Source organism: Hyla sarda, chromosome 13, assembly GCF_029499605.1.
Source record: "Hyla sarda isolate aHylSar1 chromosome 13, aHylSar1.hap1, whole genome shotgun sequence".
NCBI lineage: Eukaryota > Metazoa > Chordata > Amphibia > Anura > Hylidae > Hyla > Hyla sarda.
In genome coordinates this window covers 49,759,097-49,773,497 of record NC_079201.1, presented here as the reverse complement: position 1 = coordinate 49,773,497, position 14,401 = coordinate 49,759,097, and the positions used below count along the sequence as shown (strand labels likewise).

The 14,401-nt window shown below is 45.9% G+C and overlaps 1 non-coding gene across 1 annotated transcript; it reads right to left on the bottom strand.

The window, feature by feature from the left end:
* Positions 1–11,302: 11,302 nt before the first annotated feature.
* On the bottom strand, positions 11,303–11,500 carry LOC130297823 (U2 spliceosomal RNA). The gene has a single exon (XR_008849693.1). It is a non-coding gene; the product is annotated as a U2 spliceosomal RNA (small nuclear RNA).
* Positions 11,501–14,401: the final 2,901 nt, after the last annotated feature.

Genomic DNA, 14,401 nt, shown 5'->3' with positions numbered 1-14,401 from the left:
GCAGAGCCGATAACGGTAGGTACCCTGCCAAAGCAGGAGCACCCGGGGTGTTTGCAGGGAGGTGCGGAACCTAATGGCCACACACACACCTCCCCTAGACCGCCAGGAGGGACACCCAGAAGGGCTACCGCATCCTGACAAATCCTGTGTACACACAACACGCAAAAAGTGACACAGTGAGACAAAAATAAATAAATGAATGTGTGCAGATATACTGCCCGGACATCCGGCCGGATCTATAAAAATTTCTCTGATCCTAGCCAGAAGGCCGGGAATCAAGAGGTGAGTGCCACAAGGTGAAGAGATTATGGTGCCCGTGCTTCAACTCAGTGAGTATATCCTCCCAGTGAGTTTCGGCACCTCGGGGTCACCACTCCCCGAGGCACAAAAGTACCTCGGCTCTAGACCCTCTCAGCCTCATGGCGAGACCCGGAGGGAACAGGTCACTATCACTGCTTGCTGGAAGGGAGGCTGCCAGCCAGCCTCCCATACACACTCTGGCTGGGTGGCAGTCACCCACCAGTAAACACAGCAGTCATAATAATAATAATAATTTTTTTTAAACCTTCAGGTTTAGACTAAACACCACTTAGATGACGCGTCATTTTTGACGCATGGTAAAGTCTAACTCATCATTAGGTCATTCTTTATTTGTTCAAAGCAAATTCAAAACAAATTCAAATACCATCACCATTACATCATTACAACATGTCTCCACTTCAAAAATGTCCATATCCCCTCTGCATCTATTTCACCCATATTCTTCTAATCACGCAGATAAACAGTGTACAACCTATCCAAAATCCTTCTTAAACATCCTTCCACAGTCACATCTTTTCTTATAAACACACATAAATTCCTAACATCCCACAAGACTTCCTTCACAATCGCCAACAACACAAACAACACCCAATCATTCTTTCTTCCAATCATACTAAGACCAAACATCACAACCTCATATGACAACCTATTAATTCCAGTCAACTCCTTACACAACCGACCTATCCCTCTCCATACATTCTGAGCCATCTCACAATTCCAAACCACATGCATCACACTTTCAACTCCACTACAATCTTCCCTCGGACATCTTTCACTCCTTCCAATACCTCTATTCATCTGGAACTCTCTTACTGGTAGGGCTCCATGCAAACAATGCCATCCTATCTCTTTCTTTTTTGATTGAAAGAGCTTTATTTTCCGTTCAGTCATTACAAGTCGTACAATAAATTACAGTCACACAAAGCATGATAGTACAATACACAGCAAAGGTTCCCTAAGCTATACATCGCACACCATGCTACTCTAACATTCAGCTCAATCCTGCAATAGAAAGGCACAAGAGATCAAACAAAAACCAAATAATACAATCTGTGATCGGGGTAGGGGTGTGGGCGACTATGTGGGGGTAGGGAGGGGGCGGATCACAGGGCCAAACTGTTGGGCTGTATCTTCAGGGAGACATGGGAGAAGGAGAGGGGTCTTCACTCCTCTTCTTCCTCATCAAAGGCCGAGCTGTCCAAGATGGAATAGTCTCTAAGCAGGTTCTTGATGAACCTGCGGCAGTCCCGGACGGACATGTTTTCCCTGTTGATCACGAGGCGGTTCCTGGCAAGCCACACTGCGTCCTTAAAACAGTTCATAAGGCGCCAGGCCTCCTGGATGGCCTCCACGTCGTGGGTCCCAGGGAACAGGCCGTAAAGCACCGAATGGTACGATAGGCAGCTCCTGGGCACTGAGTCTCTGAGTTCATGTTCTAGGGCGTCCAACAGACCCTGTGCAAAGGGGCACTGCCAAAACACGTGGAAAGATGTTTCCTCCACGTAGGGGAAACGGGGGCAGTACCGGGTCTTGCACAGGTTGCGGGCATGCATGAATGACCTGAGAGAGAGACCTCCCATGACGGCCATCCACGACAAGTCCTTGTGTCCTTGAAGCAAGCGAATCATGGACCTGCCCGCTGAGCCAGTCTTTTCAACAAGAGTCCGCTGCACCGTGACACATGCAAAGGAGGCCCTCAGCAGAGCGGAGATGTCGGGTATTCCCTTCCCACCCTTGCGGGGTTCCTTGTACATCACGGTCCTCTTGACTCTGTCCATTTTGCCCCAGACGAAGCCAAACACTGTCCGGGTGATGGCCTTGCAAACGGTGGTATGGGGAGGCCAGGCCTGTGCGGTATATTGGAGCACAGGCAAAACTTCACTCCGCAGGACAAGTGCCTTGCCTTCCATCTGAGCTTTCTGGAGCTCCACAGTCCGATCTTCGAGTTTATCCTTCCTAGTCGGTCTTACCAAGACTTAAGGGCCGCTCCTTCCTTCCCGAACCAGACTCCAAGAATTTGAATGAAGTCCGGCTTAACAGTAAAGGGGAAGGGGGCGGAAGAAGCCAGGTGCCATTCCCCGAAGAGCATGGGCTCCGACTTCCCGCAGTTGACTTTTGCCCCCGAAGCTCTGCCGAAGTCCTCGCAGGTCTGAACGAGTGCAGTCACCGAACGCTGGTCAGCGCAGAAGACGGTCACGTCGTCCATGTAGAGCGAGCACTTGACCTCGTGGCGATCTAGTCCTGGTGCGGTGATCCCTCTGATCTCTCCATTTTACCGGATAGTCTCAGCGAAGAGCTCTATAACACAAACAAAAAGGAGAGGTGAAAGAGGGCAGCCTTGTCTAACCCCTGAAAGAATAGAAAAGGGGTCAGTCTTCCAGCCGTTCACCAACACCGTGCTGTAAATGTCAAAATACATAACGTTAACAAAAGAGCAAAACATCTTCCCCTGACCCAGCCTGCGCAAAACCCTGTCCATGAATGCGTGGGAGACACGGTCGAACGCCTTCTCCTGATCTAAGCTGACCAGGGCGGCGCGGCCCCTGCGGTCCTGGATGTAATGGACCGTGTCTCTCACAAGGGCAAGGCTGTCAGCAATCCTGCGGCCAGGAATGCTGCAGGTCTGGTCCGGATGGACGATCTGCCCCATGACAGGTTTCAGCCTGTTGGCCAGCACCTTGGCGAGGATCTTGTAGTCCACGTTCAGGAGAGAGATGGGACGCCAGTTTTTCAGGTCACATCTCTCCCCCTTCCGCTTATACAAGATCGTGATCATCCCTTCCCTCAACGACGGAGGCATTCTGCCCCCCACCACCATCTCCTCGTACACCTCCAACAGGTCCGGACAGATCAGGTCACCCAGCGCTACGTAGAACTCGGCCGGGAGACCGTCACTGCCCGGGGTCCTGCCGGGCTTAAAGGATTTAGCGGCAGAGAGCAGCTCCCCCACCGTCAAGGGATCGTCCATAGCCGCCGCACCTGCGGGATCAACAACGTTAGTGACACCTGACAGGAACCTCTCGGCGGCTTCGAGGTCGGATGACTTGGGGGCGTAGAGGTTGCTGTAGAAGTCGTGGAGGACCCCCATCACTTCCTCCTTGCCGCTCCTCATGTGTCCGGTCTCATCTCGTAGCTCAGTCAGGGGCGTGTGGCCGGCATGGAGCTTCCTGAAAAAGAAAGAGTTACATTTCTCACCCTTCTCCAGGTTCTCCACCTTGGAACGAAAGACGATTTGCTTGGATTTCTCCCCAAAGTGCCTTTTCAAGCTCTTTTTGGTCTCCTCCAGCTCCTCCCTGACGTCCCAGCCACACTGGAGCAGGTCCTGCAGGGACCGCAGCTCGCGCTGCAGTTTCCTGAAGTCCCACATCTTCGCACACGCCTGTTGTCTGCCTTTTGCCTGAAAGAAACAACGGAACTCGACTTTAACATATTCCCACCAATCGCTGATACAGTTAAACAGACATTTGTCATTACGCCATACAAGGTACGCATCCCTAAGTTCCTCCATGACCTCCCTCTGTTCCAGCAGGGCACAATTCAACTTCCAGGAGCCTGGGCCAGGTGGGAATCCATGGCCCAGAGTCCCCCGGAATCGAATGCCCCTGTGGTCAGAGAAGAAGCAGGGGACCATAGAGTACGACACCTTTCTGACTGCTCTTGAAGTGAAGATGAAGTCTATCCGAGAACGGAGCGAGCCATCGGGGCGGCTCCACGTATAGTTTACGGAGCCGTTCCCGATGGACCCAACAACGTCCTGCAAGGATGCCTCTGTCACCATCTCAATCAGCAGATTTGACGTCACGTCTAGGTTGGCGGATGTGCCAGAACTGCGCCCGTCCACCTCAATGGGGCAGTTGAAGTCATCACCCAAGACCACTGCCCTAGTGGTGGCGAGTTCAGCCCGCAGGGCCTGGAGAACCTCTAGTCGGACATTCTTCTCAGGGGAGGCATACACGTTGATGAGCCGCACGGGCTCACCCGCCCAGGAACCGACTGCGACCAGAAGTCTGCCACAGACGAGCTCCCGGACGGAATCAAGTGCAAAGTTACCTCCCCTGATCAGGATGGCCACCCCTGCAGACCTACTGTCACCCCCACCAGATCAGTAGCAAGGGCCGTGAGACCACCGCTTGGCCAGATGGTTGTAAGACCTAGAAGCAGACAAAGCACATTCCTGTAGCATGTAAACATCACACCTCTGAGAATCTAAGAACGTAAGGACAGTCTGAAATCTAAACCAAGCTCTAATACTCCTCACATTAATGCAGAAGATGTTGAGATCAGCCATGGGAATAAAAAGAGAGGTTAGTTCAGATACTAGTTACCACTCTGGTCGGGCGGGTCCTCTTCTCTGGCGCCTGTCGGCTCCTGTGGCTTCTCATAGCGCCCTTCCAAGAACTCGTCGTAGACCGTGTTGGCCGGAGTGTCCAGGATTTTCTTGACCTCTGGGTCCTGCAGCAGCTCCTCCATAGATTGAGCTTGGACTGGCTCTGCTTGGACCTGTTCCACTTGGGCCTGCTCCATCTCCTCCTCTCCTTCTGAAGCTTGAAGGCTCTCGCAGACCTGCTCCATCTCCTCCTCCTCATCTGAAGCTTGAGGGGTCTCGCAGGTCTCGACAATCTTTCTTTTGTGGGACTCATCTGATGTGTTGTCCCTTCCTTTCCTCTTCCTCTGTACGGTACCTGGGGGAGGAAGCACAGGAAAGTCCTCTGAAGGGCAGGCACCAGCAGCTGGAGGGGGGTTAGGTGCTGCTGGGCCAGGAGAGAAAGGAGGCTGGGTGGGGCGGGGGGCAGGAGAGAGTGCCCGGGCAGGGGAGGGCGGGGCAGGGGTGGGCCGGAGAGGACGGGGCAGCGGTGGGCCGGGCTGGGGTACGAGGGGCAGGGGTGGGACGGGATGGGGCAGGGGTAGGGGCGGCAGGGGCAGGACGGGACGGGGCAGAGGCGGACTTCCCACCATGCACCAGCTTGAAGCCATTATATTCATCCTGGACATTATGCTTCCCACCACCCTCCCTGTGACACAAACTAGTCTCGCCAGAAGACTGAAACTCCTCTAAGTTAGCAGGGTCAGACGGATGAACTGATTCAGCTGTGTGAACAGGGCTCTGCACTCCCTCAATCACCTCCTCCAGCTGCCTAAAGGCATCAGGCACAGCAACTTGCACATCCACCGGTTTCTGAGGAACAACATTCAGTTTTTGAGGGGCCAACCTCCTCACAATTTCCTCCCCTCTTGCGGCACTTCCATAGCTTGGTCTTTTTGTACCAGGACAGTCTTTACAAACATGCCCTTCCTCACGGCACAGGTCACATATTTTTGTGTTAGGGCAACTCCCCTCATGGTGACCAGTACCATTACAGTTCCTGCACACCTGTACCTTAAGGCAGCTCTCTTTCAAATGTCCAAAAGAAAAACAATTGCGCCAATAATATGGCTGTCCAGCATAGGATAAATATCCTCTATGTCCAGCAACAGAAAAACTAGCTGGGGGATGTTTAAATCCACCAACACAACTGGGATCCACCTTCTGTCTCACAACAAATTTATATTTGCAATTAAAGATTCCCAGTACATTGGTCTGTTTTTCACCTCCACACACAGAGTCACAATATTGGCGCAGAAAACTTTCAATTATAGCCACATCCGTGAAAGGGTTATAAACATGCACAAGGACAGTTTTTTCTTGAAACCCAAACAAAGGATTAATCTTCACTCCCTCCATCATGGGGTCCCATGCTGAAATTTCTCAAACGTTCATATACATCAAGGCACCTACCTTCCTCCTCAAAGGTGACCTCATAAGAACCTTTGCAAGGAGCCTCATTAACGCTGAATATATCTGACTTGTCCACTCCAAGCTTCAGCATGATGATGTCCCGAACCAGATAAACAACATTGTTCTTCACAGCACTTCCAGGATCCACCTCCAAACGAATGGTATTCTTCAGACCAGCCATCTCTCCAGGCAAAACTGTCGGCACGAAACCACAGAAAAATAATTCCTTCCAGCAAACTGGGTAAACCCAGAGATTGCACCCTCAGGAGGCAACTGCACTTGATCTTAGCCAAAAGGCCGAGAAGCGATAACCGTGAAAGGGGCAGGCCAAACAATGTCCCCCTCATGTGCACTATCACTGCTTGCAGGAAGGGAGGCTGGCTGGCAGCCTCCCATACACACTCTGGCTGGGTGGCAGTCACCCACCAGTACATACAGCATACCATAAACCCATATCATTATTGCTAAGCAGCAAGACAGGAGCCCATTGCACTCTGATGGAGCATTTTTAAATGCAATCCATAACCCGGATTTGCCAGGAACCCTTCTTACTCCTCCTACTTGAATGTGACACTGGGCTTAGGATCTGCATAGGAAACACACACACATGCACACACCTACATTTGTTGCCTGCAGGTGCCTCCTTGGCTGTCCCCAAACGGTATCAAACCAACAGCCACGGGAAGCTGTAAGGATAGAGGACATGCCTGCACCCTATTGGACTCACTTGTTTGGGTTAAATCCGGGTTATTTGACTACCTATGGCGGTGATGGTTCTGCTCATGGCAGTGCCGATTCTCATAAAGCTGATGGTTATGTGAAGGTTCTAGCCGACATCACAATCTCCATGGTTACATACACAACAAAGGTGAGTTGTTGTTTACACTTTGCAATGCCAGTGGAAGTGAGTGACATCATTGCACAGTAGTTCTAAGGGTTCTACATGGATGCAACAATCTCCTGTTGCTTCTCTGAAGGTTCTAGACGACATCACCATCTCCATGGCCACATACACAGCAAAGGTGAGATGTTGTTTACATCTCGCGATGTCAGTGGTATTGAGTGACATCATAGCACAGTGCTAAGGGTTCTGGATGCAGCAGCAATATCTCTTTCTGTTTAAGGTTGTTCTTTTCTGTTTAAGTGCTCTCTGATGACACCTGTCTCGAGAAACGCCCAGTTTAGATGCAAATTCCCATAGCAAACCTCTTCCTAACTGGGCAGTTCCCGAGACACATAGTTACATAGTTAGTATGGTTGAAAAAAGACATACGTCCATCAAGTCCAACCAGGGGATTGAAGGGAAGGATGTAAGGGGATAAGGGAAAGGGATGTAGTTTTATAATTCTGCATAAGCATTAATGTTATTTTGTTCCAGGAATGTATCTAACCCTGCTTTAAAGCTGTTAATTGTTCCTGCTGTGACCAGTTCCTGAGGTAGACCGTTCCATAAATTCACAGTCCTCACGGTAAAGAAGGCGTGCCGCCCCTTTAGACTAAACCTTTTCTTCTCCAGACGGAGGGAGTGCCCCCTCGTCCTTTGGGGGGGTTTAACCTGGAACAGTTTTTCTCCATATTTTTTGTATGGGCCATTTATATACTTATATACGTTTATCATATCCCCCCTTAAACGTCTCTTCTCAAGACTAAACAATTGTAACTCCTTTAATCGCTCCTCATAGCTAAGATGTTCCATGCCCCATATTAGTTTAGTCGCGCGTCTCTGCACCCTTTCCAACTCCGCAGTGTCCCTTTTATGAACAGGCGACCAAAACTGAACAGCATATTCCAGGTGAGGCCGTACCAATGCTTTATAAAGGGGGAGTATTATGTCCCTGCCCCTCGAGTCCATGCCTCTTTTTATACATGACAATATCCTGCCGGCTTTGGAAGCAGCAGCCTGACATTGCATGCTATTTTGTAGTCTGTGATCTACAAGTACACCCAGATCCTTCTCTACCAGTGACTCTGCCAGTTTAATCCCCCCTAAGACATACGACGCATGCAGGTTATTAGTACCCAGATGCATAACTTTACATTTATCCACATTGAACCTCATTTGCCAAGTGGATGCCCAGACACTTAGTCTATCCAAGTCATCTTGTAACTTATGCACATCCTCTATAGACTGTACCGTGCTACAAAGCTTGGTGTCATCTGCAAAGATAGAAACAGAGCTGTTAATACCATCCTCTATATCATTGATAAATAAATTAAACAGCAGCGGGCCCAGTACTGAACCTTGGGGTACACCACTAATAACCGGGGACCAATCAGAGTACGAATCATTTACCACCACTCTCTGGGTACGATCCATGAGCCAGTGTTCAATCCAGTTACAAACTAAAGTTTCCAAGCCCAAGGACCTTAACTTACCTGTCAGATGTCTGTGAGGGACAGTATCAAACGCTTTGGCAAAATCCAGAAACACTATATCCACAGCCATTCCTCTGTCAAGGCTTCTACTCACCTCTTCATAAAAGCAAATTAGATTGGTTTGACAACTTCTATCCTTAGTAAACCCATGCTGGCTATCACTTATAATACTATTATCCCCTATGTATTCCTGTATGTAATCCCTTATAAGTCCTTCAAACAATTTACCCACAATGCACGTTAGACTTACCGGTCTATAATTGCCTGGCGAAGACCTAGAGCCCTTCTTGAAGATTGGTACCACATTAGCCTTGCGCCAGTCTCTTGGCACAATACCAGACACCAGAGAATCTCTAAATATCATGAACAAGGGTACAGATATTACTGAACTTACCTCTCTAAGAACTCTTGGGTGTAGTCCATCCGGCCCTGGAGATTTGCTTACATTTACTTTACTTAACTTACCTTGTACCATCTCTACATTAAGCCAGTTCAATACATTATATGATGTGTTACCAGCACTGACCTGACCAATGTCAGCTCCTTCTTCCATAGTATATACAGAACTAAAGAACCCATTCAGTAGCTCCGCCTTCTCTTGATCGCCCGTGACAACCTCCCCATTATCATTATTAAGGGGTCCTACATGCTCTGTCCTTGGTTTTTTTGTATTTATATATCTAAAAAAATATTTAGGATTAGTTTTGCTTTCTTCGGCCACCTGTCTCTCATTTTGAATTTTTACAGTTTTTATTACATTTTTACAGATTTTATTAAGCTCCTTGTACTGTTTAAATGTTATAGCTGACCCATCAGATTTGTATTTTTTGAAGGCTATTTTTTTGTTGTTTATTGCTCTTTTAACCTCATTTGTCAGCCATGTAGGATTTAGTTTTAATCGTTTATATTTGTTCCCCTTTGGTATATATTTAGCTGTATAGTTATATAGAGTTGATTTAAAGATGTCCCATTTACCTTCTGCATCAGCATTTGAGAACACCTCCCCCCAGTCTATGTCCTGTAGTGCAGCCCTCAACCCAGGGAAGTTTGCCTTTTTAAAGTTATATGTTTTTGCTTTCCCCGTCTGTCTTTGTTTTCTACATTTTAAGTCAAAAGTAACTATATTGTGGTCACTATTACCAAGGTTTTCCCTCACAGTTACATTACCAACCAGCTCTGCGTTGTTGGAAATGATCAGATCCAACAAGGCATCACTTCTTGTTGGGTCCTCCACAAACTGGCCCATAAAATTATCCTGCAATAAATTTAGGCATTTTCTCCCCTTTGTAGTTTTAGCCAACCCCCGGCCCCAATCTATATCTGGATAGTTAAAATCTCCCATTATTACCACTGTACCTGCCCGGGCGGCCCTCTCTATTTGTTTATACAGCCGACCTTCTATCTCTTCAGTGATATTAGGGGGTCTGTAAATTACACCAAATATTATTTTTTCAGTATTTCCCTCCTTTTGTAATTCTACCCACAGTGATTCCACCTCCTCAGAATCATCACACACTATGGCATCGTTCACATTGACTTTCATACCACTTCTTACATACAGACAGACTCCACCACCTTTTCTGTTCATTCTATCCTTGCGAAACAATGTAAACCCCTGCAGATTAACAGCCCAGTCATGCGAGGAGTCCAGCCATGTCTCAGTGACCCCAACTATATCAATATGTTCCTCCAGTATCAAGGCCTCAAGCTCCCCCATTTTATTTGCTAGGCTTCTGGCATTTGTGAACATACACTTTACATTTCCATTAAGTTTTACACATATAGTCTCACTAATGGGATCTCAATGGAGAATACATTTATATATATGTATATATATATATATATATATATATATATATATATATATATATTTCTTCGCCAAATTCATTTTTAACCCCGTTTTCACCCTTTTCTCCCTTCTTTTCCTCAAATTTTTCCATGTTTTTCTTCCTTCCTCCTGTTTTCTCTGCATATTATTCTTATTTTTCTTCTTCGTCTTATTCAGACCCTATCATTGCAGCAATGCTTATTCAATACCGCCAGCAGATGGAGACACTGGGGGATAATTTTCAAAGGATTTATACTGATTTTTCCTGTCTACATTTGTCGCACAGAAAGTTGCAGCCTAAATATGTGCGCCTTTTCTGCAACTTTTCCTCAAGAGGATTTTTAGAACATTATGCATTGGTGCTGAATTGATCAAAAGCGACTTTTCAGTGACAAGCCGCATCGGCTGAAAGTATCCAGAAATGTCAGACCATGTTGGAGCAGGTTTAAATACAGTCTAAAGCATAGATCTCAAAGTCTGTGCACAGAATTTATCAAGGGCCTTGCGCCTTTTGATACATTAGGCGCACAATAGACTAGCCTAACCCTCTGTAGTTTGGTCTATATTGATGCGGGACATAGACAGCCAGCTGATGACCTATTCATTAGTGCAACGGATGGCCGGAAACATTTGTTTTTATCTTTCCAATACCACAGAAGCAATGCATGGTCAATCAACAGCAATGACACACCTGTGTGAACAGCCAGGAGACCCTTATGTATGTCAATTAGGAAAATTCAGCACCCACCAGCTAAAAGACAGCTACCTATCATGTCATGTAAAACCTGAACAGGTGTGCTAGCTGCTGAGATTATCCAATTAAGAAGGCCATTCATTCAGCAGCAGCAGTCAGTCCTGTGCTTGGATTCTCCAACAGCGGCCAGACACAAGCGGCACCACCTTTCGTTTTTCAGCTGCAGCAGTAGCAAGGCCCACAGGACTAGCTAGCCAGCAAGCAAGTAGCAATGAAACAAGGAATATTTATTTTTAACACTGTAATGGGGTGGTGCATTGTACCCGAAGATACTGCCATATCGGGTCAATGCATAGGGCGACGGAAGCAAGCTTCGAAATCGGCCCCCGTTCTCAAAAATCAGTTTAATATATGGTCCCCAGATAGGGGACGTATCAGATATTAAACTGATAAGAACAGATTTTTAAGTTGCCCTCAGAACTCACTCAGAGTTCCAAGATCTTATGTGAAACTCAATTTTGTGTTCATCATCAGGTAACCCTTTTTTATTCATTTCCAAAATAAAAAAATGAAATAAAAACTCAAAACTTCAAATTAAAGTACAAAATCATGCCTTTTCTCCAAGCAAAAACCGCTAAATAAATAATCAATTAAACCAGACAAAAGACTACCACTCTTCAGACAATTCCTGATCGGGCGCAACAACCATGGCTCCACTTTATGACCATGAAGCGTCCCACGTCACCCTTTAGAGACTGTAACACTTTTCCCCTTCTTCAAGGCGGGTATTTACCTTCATTTTTAGTTTTACCAGATCTTCTATAAATTTCCAATACTTCTCCCAATTCTCCAGCATACTCAAGGACAATTTTTTCCTTGTTCTTCTTCATTACTTCTTCAGAAAACACTTCTTCTATTTCAGAAACTTTCTTTTCCGCCAAGGAAGCTTTTTCGCCTCCGGCACTATATCTTCTTCCTTTCTTTCTTTCCTTTTCATTTTTTCTACACCTTTCACCTCTGTACTTACTTTCTTCTCTGGGCAAGTCTGAAAGAAATGCCCAGTTTTTCTGCAAAGCCTGCAGGTTTTGTTCTGGCCACATTCTGAAAAAGAATGGCCCTCCTTTAAACATTAGTACAGATTTTCTTCTCACATGCTTCGTGGCCGTACTCCTTGCAATTTTTGCAGAAGATTCTCATACCAGGGAAAAACAAGTCCACAGTAGCCTTAGCGACCTTAAAACGGGCCAGCGGGAACAACAATTTTCCAGGTTTTCCTGCATCTTCTTTAAGTCTACACATAAACTTCCACTTTCCAGTCCACAGGTTATGTTGGTTTAAGACTTTTCCTCTCTCTTCCACCTTGTCGCAGTATTGTTGGAGAAAGAGCTTGATGTCCCCCTCCTTCACATACGGCGAGTACATTTTCACCATGAACAATTTAGAATTGTCCGCGAAATGTTCCACAATTTTAATTCCGTCTCTCTTTGGATGGTTCTTAGTCTTCTCTATGATCTCCATAAAAGTTCCATACGAAGACTTACTTGCAAAGGTCACGTCATAGACTCCTCGCTTCGGAGAGTCCATGACTGTCAGAATCTCCGATCTAGGTACATGGAAAAGCCCGAACAGCAACTCCACGACCAGAAAGTCCAAATCCTTTTGCTGTCTTACATCCTCCTCCATGATAAAAAGGACAGCGTTTTGGGTCCGAGCGTACTCTGGAATTCCCGCCATGCTGTACCACTGCCGAAAAATCCTCCGAACCTCCCCTTGCAACCAAGCAATGTGGGCCGCCCGCCTCTCGTTTCCCAGGGAGTAAGCCGTAATCCCAAAAGCAGCAAGGGGGTGAAGCTCTACCATATAGATAGAGCGATCCCCCAAGGCCAAGGCACGGGTACCCCGGGAACCTTCCAGTCAGACCAAGCGAGCAGATTTCTTTTTTTAAGTTGGCTACCCCTTAATCGGGTGACTTTATTGAAAAAATATCAATTTTACATCAAATCAATAAAAAAACAATAATACATTACAAATAAATACAATAAAATGGGCACATGGTGGCTTTACAATATAAAGCTCCACACTTTTTGTAACCATTTTCTTGATAAAAGTGGGAATCTTTTTTATCCAATAAAAAATACTGCTACATTTCATAAAAACAGATATCACAGATAAAAGTTCATATTTGAATAATAAACTATTCCTGGCTTTTCATAGAGCAGCTTTTACACAGTTTATGATCTTCCATGCCATAATTTCTTGAGTCCTTTTTGGGCATTCCAGACAACCATAGAAAACTGCTGCAATGTTCATTTCCTTTATTCCTGTTATCTGTCTTGCCAGAGGGAGTATTTTAGTCCATATAGCTTGTGAATAAAAACAAGTCCAGAATAAATGGTGTACGGTCTCTTCTTCCTGGCAGCCCTCCCTCGGGCAGATTGCAGTGTGGGCCATCCTTCTTCGGTGCTGGAATGCCCAGCATGGAAGACATTCGTGTACGCTGCTCCAAGCCAGGTCCTTCTGCGAATTTAAAATATAGTTAATGTTTACCATTTTCCCAAAAATTTTTTCATTTTTGCTCGCTAAAATTTTTTATGGGAGTGATAAAACAACATTCTTTTAATTCCTTAATTTTTTGCTGTTACTCAAATCTTGAATGCTTTTCCTCTTTAAGTTGTACCGGTTTAAAATTTTCTCTAAAATCACGTACTGTGGTGGCAAATTCAAAGAATTGGGACAACTTAAAACTGTGGAAAACCCCCCATTCCTCCTCATAAAATAACCAGTGTTAACACGAACAAAATAAGACCAGTAATTATCTTTAAAAACAGTAATAAAACACATGCAGAAAAATTTGATTAAAAGGAAAGCTTTAAAATCTGGAAAGTCCTTATCACCCCTGGAGCTAGGTTTAATAACAATTTCTCTCTTTAGCTTTTCACTCCTAGAACTCCAAAAGAAAGTAAAACAAGCTTTATTAATCTTATTAAAAAGTCTTTCTGGGGGTGGAAATACCATACTCAGATACAATAAAATAGGTAAAAAGCACCATTTTTGTAATTAAAACTTTCCCTTCCGTGGATAATTTCCGCATATTCCACATATATATCTTTTGGATTATTTTTTAAGCCACCAAGTCCCAGCTTTTAAAACCAGTATTAGACTCATCAAAGGAGACACCTAAAATCTGCACCGACTCAGACTCAGGAACGGGCACATCTTTTAAAAGCATTCCGCCTATATTTAAAATATTACTTTTATTAAAATGAACTTTAAAACCAGAGGCGCAACAAAAATACTGTATTTGCTTAAGTGTTTTTTGAAGCGATGGGGCGTCCCTGCAAAACACCGCCACGTCATCCATGTACCCCACTACCTTCGCCTCTAGTCCCCCCCCCTCCCAGCAGGG